This window comes from Triticum dicoccoides, chromosome 4A (assembly GCF_002162155.2).
Source record: "Triticum dicoccoides isolate Atlit2015 ecotype Zavitan chromosome 4A, WEW_v2.0, whole genome shotgun sequence".
Lineage (NCBI taxonomy): Eukaryota > Viridiplantae > Streptophyta > Magnoliopsida > Poales > Poaceae > Triticum > Triticum dicoccoides.
The window spans coordinates 533,061,677-533,069,662 of NC_041386.1; positions in this window are offsets into that span (position 1 = coordinate 533,061,677).

A 7,986-nucleotide genomic window follows, 5' to 3' on the forward strand; every position below is an offset into this window, starting at 1 on the left:
AAATTATCTTTCCAATGCAAAAAACCTCACATCATTTGGAGTTGTGAGTCAAAAGTTCTAGTCATTCTCGTGGAAGGTGTCTAGGCTGTTAAGACTTCGCGAATTTCCGAGGAGCTCTGCAACAACTCCCAAAGTTGACTGCTTATTCACCCAAGGAAGCCATGCAAACCTGCTTACTTTTGAAACCATTTTCACACCTAGCTAAGGGGGGTTGTCCCTGCTATAAAACCCCATCTCCCCCATCCTCTAGGAAACCTTTTGTCAAACCATTCAGCTACAAGCTTATGCAGCAAGACTGCTAGAGAGATCCGAGAGATCTTGCTACCTTTGCTCTTGTGAGTTCATTCGGATTCGCGAGAAGGAGCCTCTGGTTCCCCCTAGTTCGTGTTCTACGGTTCCGGCCGTTTTGTGTGGATTAGTCCCGGTTTGTGGTTCTGCTATTGTTCGGACAATGGGTTGGAGTTCTTGTAGCTTCGGTCAGCCATCCCCAACGTACGGGTTGCATCCAACCTCGGCAGGTATAAAGCTAGTTATCCCGGCTGCTTGCAGCTAGTTATCCCTCCCGATTCGATCCTACGACGTGAAGATCGGGCCACCCTCGGGCATGAACTTGTTCAACGGGTTCCCGCCTATCATCTGGCATCAGAGCCTTTGTTGACATGGTAGGAACTGTTATCCAACTTTATCTTGCTATCATCCCTTTAGATCGACTGTTTTTCATGCTATATTTTCTATCCTAGAAGTCCAAAGCCCCACCAAAAATAAATCCAAGCCTTGTTGGTGCTGAGATCTTGTTGTTGCATACCTTGCATATCTGGCATACCTTGCACCAAGTTCATCTTCATAATTGCTTTCAGATTTGGTTGTTGTGCTTTGGAAAAAGAGAGGAAAAAAAGAGTGGAAAAAAGACAAGAGAGAAAAATAAAGTCTTGTGTAAGATCCAAAAGTTTCAGCTTGATAGAAAAAATTTCAGAAGCTTGTGTGTTGTGTTTTTCAATCTTGGTGCAAAGGTGCAGCAGATCCATCCACATATTTTTTTTGGTTTGCATCAACTTGATTTCAGCACAAGCCCCTTTTTGTTTAGCCCACCGAGCTCCAGCAAAAACCGAAGCTGGTTCTTTGATCCCTGTCTTTCAATCGCTTTAACACATCCGGGAGAAGCACAATCTGATGTGAACTCATAAGAACTTTGGTGAGTAAGAGGTGAGGTTGTGTAATTCCACAAAAAATATCCTATTCCACTTTTAGCCCTACTAACATGGCAGAATCTACACCAAGTGTGCGTCGAAAGAATCATGGAGAAGGAATTTTTTTGGCCACCCGCGCTGATGTGCAACAACTCGAGAACAACATACTACGAGCCATGGAGAGGATGCTTCACGAGCATCTTCCAACAGGTGGTGATAGGGTTCGACACCGACAATACCCTGTTGCTCATGAAGTGCAGCAAACAAGACATGCTCGAGAGCATGATGTTGCTGCTCATGGGTGTGTCACTAGTACTCATGAAGTGCAACAAAGAGGACATGCTCGAGGGCATGTTACTTCTTCTCGTGGGCGTGATAGTGCTGCACTTGAAGTGTAACAAGGATGTCATGCTCGAGGGAGAAGTTGTGGCACCCGTCAGCACAATGACGACCCACCGCAAAGCATGACCGTGGTTGACGGAGCGGCTCCGGTGATTCATAGACCATCTTCACCTAAGAAGCTCACTCCTAATGTTGGCATCTAGACCACCACTAATGTCCCAACATCCAAGAAACATGTTCCACAAATTCCATGTGAGGAAGGGAGTCCACAATCCAAAATCCCACAACTTGAGAGTGATAAGAAAAGCAAGCTGAGTGACTCCACCAAAAGTGAGGAAGAGTGTCCACTTTCAAAAATCCAACCACTTGAGAGTGAAAAGAAAAATGAGTTGAGTGACTCTACAAAATGTGAGGATCAGATTGTTCATCATGAGATTAGAGAAATGAAAGATCTCCACCTAGATATACCACCACACATTCAGCGAGAGAGGATGAATGACTTGTTTGAGTCCACAAAATGTGAGATTGAGATCATTCCACACCACATTAGAGAGATGAGTGAACCACAACATAATATACCACATCATCCAAGAGAGAGGATTAGTGAGTTGTGTGTGTCCACCAAACATGAGCTTGAGGTGTTTCCCCATAATATGAAAGAAATGAGTGATCCACCAAATGAAAAGAGAGAGGAGTATTCAATCACTAACCTTTCACAAAATACTCTTTCTTTACAATATGTGCAGATGCAAAAGTCATACCTATTAGCTCTCTTGCAACGATGGAAGGACGAGATCCAAGAACAAATATGGAGGACATGCAGTACCACTACACAAGATGCATGTGTGAAGATTGATTTTCAAAAAGGCATTCAAGTAATCAATGAGGTAAAACAAAAAGGATCTTCCATTTTGATGAAGCCAGAGGTATGCACTTATGAGTTTTTGAAGCAATGGTGTGATAAGATTAGACAAAAATTGTTTCATACATCATCCATCCAGCAATACGATTTTGTTAATCTTGAAGAGGCTATTAAAGATCCAATAAAACTGAATGTTGCACATGATTATTCATCATTTTCTTTTCCTAGTCATTTTGTATTGTCCTCGTGCTATAATTTTGTAGACCAAATGAAGCCGAGTACGACTTTTCTCCAAGAGAGGGAGGATGATATGGACATGGTTATGGTTGGTTATAAATTTGTGCTCCATGGAAACATTTGCTGGAAGGAACTCCTAAGTCGAACAAAACATCATGTTTGCATTATCCATAAGATAGCAAAGCTGAAAACTAAAATACTCCATAACATGAAACCTTTGCGTTATGATTTGGTATTGCCCTGCCTTCTTTTATGCGATGACCAGGTAGAGTCGAGGACAACTCCTTTTCAAGAGAGGGGGGATGATGAGGACATATCGGTCTTCAAAACAATACCAATCATCTCTGGACAAATTGCATGTTGTGAAAAACAAGTACATGATCAGATGCAACACAATTCAAAGGTGAAAGCTACAAATGAGGATTGCATTATTTCTTTGCATGGATATTATCTACTTCCCTTCTACATATGTTTTGCAAATCAAAGAGAGTCGAGGACGACTCTTCATCAAGGGAGGGAGGATGATGAGAACATGGGTACATCATACATGACATTTCAGAGAAGTGCACAATTTAGTTGGAAAGAATTACTAAGCCGAATCAAGCAAACACATGGCCAGGTGAACGCTAACTTAAGTTCATACCACAATCATGAACACATGGCTGCACTTTCATCTCCATTGTTGTTGGTTGAACTTAGGTATCACATGGAAGAAATCCAACAACCTATGAGCTTTTGGAGCAACCGCTTTGGAGGAAAAAGTTTGGAGAAAACAAGTTTCAAGTGAAGTTGATGTTGTCAGATTTTACCTCTGATGTTTCTTTGTGCCACACCCATATGGTGGAGAGACGGGGCCATAGGTGTAACACCCACGATGCGGCTATATCTCCCACGTGTTGAAGGACGACTTAGAGGCATAACCGCATTGTAAGCAATGTCGCAAGTGGGGTAATCTTCACACAACCCATGTACTAAATAAAGGAAAGAGATACATAGTTGGCTTACAATCGCCACGTCACACAATGCATAAATAACATTACATTCATCTAGATACAATCAAGGTCCGACTACAGAACCAAAATAAAGACAACCCCAAATGCAACAAAATCCCCGATCGCCCCAACTGGGCTCCACTACTGATCGTCTGGAAAGGAAACGTAGTATCGTCCTGAGCCCTCATCGAACTCCCACTTGAGCTCAGTCGAATCTCCTAGAGAGGTATCATCGGTCCCTGCATCTGGTTTTGGAAGTAATCTGTGAGTCACGGGGACTCAGCAATCTCACCCCCTCGCGATCAAGACTATTTAAGCTTATAGGTAGGGAAAAGGTATGAGGTGGAGCTGCAGCAAGCACTAGCATATATGGTGGCTAACATACGCAAATGAGAGCAAGAAGAGAAGGCAAAGGCGCGGTCGATAAACTATGATCAAGAAGTGATCCTAGAACAACCTACGTTCAGGCATAACACGAGACCGTGTTCTCTTCCCGGACTCCGCCGAACGGCCACACACTCTGTTGATTCATTTTAATTAAGTTAAGTTTCAGGTTTTCTACAACCGGACATTAACAAATTCCCATCTGCCCATAACCGCGGCCACGGCTTTCGAAAGTTCAAATCCCTGTAGGGGTGTCCCAACTTAGCCCATCACATGCTCTCACGGTCACAGAAGGATATTCCTTCTCCCAAGACAATCTGATCAGACTCAGAATCCCGGTTACAAGACATCTCGATAATGGTAAAGCTAAACCAGCAAAGCCACCCGAATGTGCTGACAAATCCTGATAGGAGCTGCACATATCTCGTTCTCAGGGCACACCGGATTGTCCAAACTTCCGGTAGGCCAGCCCAGAGTTACCCCTGGTGGCCACCGGCGGCTGACAAATTGGACCAACACTCAGAGGAGCACTTGCCCGGGGGTTTAAAATAAATATGACCCTTGAGTCCGTGGAACCCAAGGGAAAAAGAGGCTAGGTGGCAATTGGTAAAACCAATGTTGGGCCATGCTGGAGGAGTTTTATTCAAGGCAAACTGTCAAGGGGTTCCCATTATAACCCAACCGTGTAAGGAACATAACACCGGTATGACAAAAACTAGGGCTGCAAGAGTGGAACAAAACACCAGGCATAAGGCCACGCCTTCCACCCTTTACCAAGTATATAGATGCATTAAAGTAAACAAGATAATATAATGATATCCCAACAATAAACATGTTCCAATAAGGAACAAACTCCAATCTTCACCTGCAACTAGCAACACTATAAGAGGGGCTAAGCAAAGTGGTAACATAGCCAAACAACGGTTTGCTAGGACAAGGTGGGTTAGAGGTTTGACATGGCAATATGGGGGGCATGATAAGCAAGTGGTAGGTATCGTAGCATAGGCATAGCAAAAGAGCGAGCATCTAGCAAGCAAAGATAGAAGTGATTTCGAGGGTATGGTCATCTTGCCTGCAAAGTTCTCTAAGTTGACGTTAGCTTGATCCTCGTAAGCGTACTCAACGGGTTCCTCGATCACGTACTCATCTCCCGGCTCTACCTAAAGCAAGAACAAAAACAAAGGGAACCACAATCAACCACACGTAATGCACAAACAACATGATGCAAAACAAGGCATGATATGCGGGATGTGATACGCGATGCATATGCATGTTTCGGAAATAAAAGATTGAACCTGGCCTCGACTTGGAAAACCAAGAGTGCCGCTGGAAAGATGAGTTGATTTCGGTCGAAATCGATATAAAGATCACCGGAATCGGATGCACGGTTTGCAAATGGCAAGCAAAACAATAATGGCGCAAAGCTGCGATTAACAGCACGAGGCCATCTAAATGCATCAAGAACAACAAGCTACTGCACTCTAACATAACAACAAAGCACATGGCAGTGATCCACTCAAGATGCTTGACAAAAGATGAACAATGAGCTATGGCTAATTCACTCAATAGCAGGTTCAAACAAGCATGGCAAAAGTGCAAAAGATAACATGTTACAGACTTAGTGAAAATAACATCATGTCAGGAATTTAACATCAGGAAGCAATGTTTAGAGCAAGATAACAACATGCTACAGGAACATATCATGGAAAAACAAGGCATGGCATGAAGCTACTCAAAACGTACAACAAAAATCCCTTACTGATAATAAGCCAAAAGGGATCAGAAAATACAATGGCAACCATGTGAACATAGCAAGTTTCATTAACAGATTCAGACTTAGTAGAAAACTGGAACATGGCAAAACAGATATTAAGTAGGTATGTTTACGAGCTCGATGCACTCACCACAAGGCATTGCATGACAAACTAAGCATAGACCCAGCAAGTAGACATGGCATAGAATCTAAACATGGCAAGAACAACCTCATAGCATGCACGGATCAACTACAACAATCTCGGCAAAAATGCTTAACACGTAAACATCTGTCGGGAACATTTTATCGCAAAACTAGAGCTCGATTGAGTCAAGCTAGGGTGCTCCATAATTGCAAACAAAGACATGGATGGATAGAGCACAACAATATCTACAAAACATCCTTACTGATCATGCTCAAAAGAGGCATGGATCACTCTGTATCAACATGAATATATGGCATAAAAATATTGACAGGGCAAAGACTTAGAAGATTTCTAAGTCCCTGAAATCAACAACATTACGAGAGGTACTTTGCATGCTTGTGCTAGTCACCAAAGAGATCACAAAAATACATGTCATACTCCCCTGTAAAGATGGCATGGCATACTTCAAAACACATGTAGGGCTCAAGTTCATAGGAGCCACACATTAATCATGGTGAAAATGACTAATGTCCAAACTCTGATAAGAATCTGAAACTAACATTGCATAGTACTCTTGCAACAGCATTTAGGGCATCAAGATGAACTCAAATGAACATGGTGCAATGGAATGAAATGAAGTACTCATCGAGTCGAACAATTTGATATGCTACACGCCCAAAACGGAGCCACGGATGATGAGTTATGATGCAATGAAAAACGCTAAAATTACTGGAAATTAGGGACGAAAGTCAACCCTTAGGGTTTGGATCCAGATCTAGATCAGGGTGTCGCGGAAACCGAGGTTCATCGTCATGTCGCCGGAGTTGACGAGGATGACAACCGGAGTTGACGAGGAGGCGGCCGGCCGGAGTCGTCGGGCGAGGTGGCCGGCGCGGCGAGGGGCGCGGCGAGGCGACGCGGTCGGAGGCGGGGCGGCGCGGCGAGTGGCGGCCGATGGGAAGGCGGCGACCGGACTTGGCGCGCGGCGGCCGGAGCGGATCGGGGCGACGGCACGGAGGAGGAAGGCGGGGCACGCGGGGCGCGAGCCTCTGGCGGTGGGGCGCCGCACCGGGTCGGGAGGGCCGCAGACGGGCTTCGGCGGGCCCGTGCGGTGGGCGGCGATGTGGGCGCCGGCTCGGGACACGTGGTGGTGGGCGATTGGAGGGGAGCGGCTGCGCGAACGTGTCTGGCCGGGTGCGAACGTGTCCGGCGGCGGAGAGGGAGCGGGGCTAGGGTTCATCTGCGAGATTTTCGGAGGGGGTTCTATATTTTTTAGGTAGAGGGAGCTAGGAGGCTCCAAATTGAGCACAGTTTGCGGCCACGCGATCATGATCGAATGACCTAGATGATGGAAGGGGTTTAGGTGGGTTTTGGGCCACTTTGGAGAGGTGTTGGGCTGCAACACACACGAGGCCTTCTCGGCTCCTCGGTTAACCGCTGGAGTATCAAACAAAGTCCAAATGGCACGAAACTTGACAGGCGGTCTACTGGTAGTAAACCAAGGCGGCTTGGAAAGTCTCGGTCTAATCCAAAAACGTTTAACACCTGCACAAGAAAAGAGGTAGAAAGGGACACCAGAGGACATAGGAGCGCCGGAATGCAAAATGGACAACGGAGAAAATGCCCGGATGCATGAGACGAACACGTATGTAAATGCGATGCACATGATGACATGATATGAGATGCATGACATAGAAAAAACAACACGAAGACAAAAACCCGACAACGAGGAAATATCATAACTTAGTGCCGGAAATGGCAAGAGTTGGAATACAATTATGGCAGGTTACATACGGGGTGTTACAACACTCCACCACTACGAAAGGATCTCGTCCCGAGATCTAGGACTGGAAAAACTCCGGGTATTCAGAACGGAGGTGGTCCTCGCATTCCCAGGTGGCTTCACGGTTGGAATGATGTGACCACTTCACTTTCAGGAATTTGATAGACTTGTTGCGAGTCTTGCGCTCAGTTTCTTCAAGAATAGCAACGGGATGCTCATGATAAGACAGGTCTTCTTGGAGATCAATCTCTTCGAAGTTGATGGTGCGGTCAGGAGTCTTGAAACACTTGCGGTGTTGAGA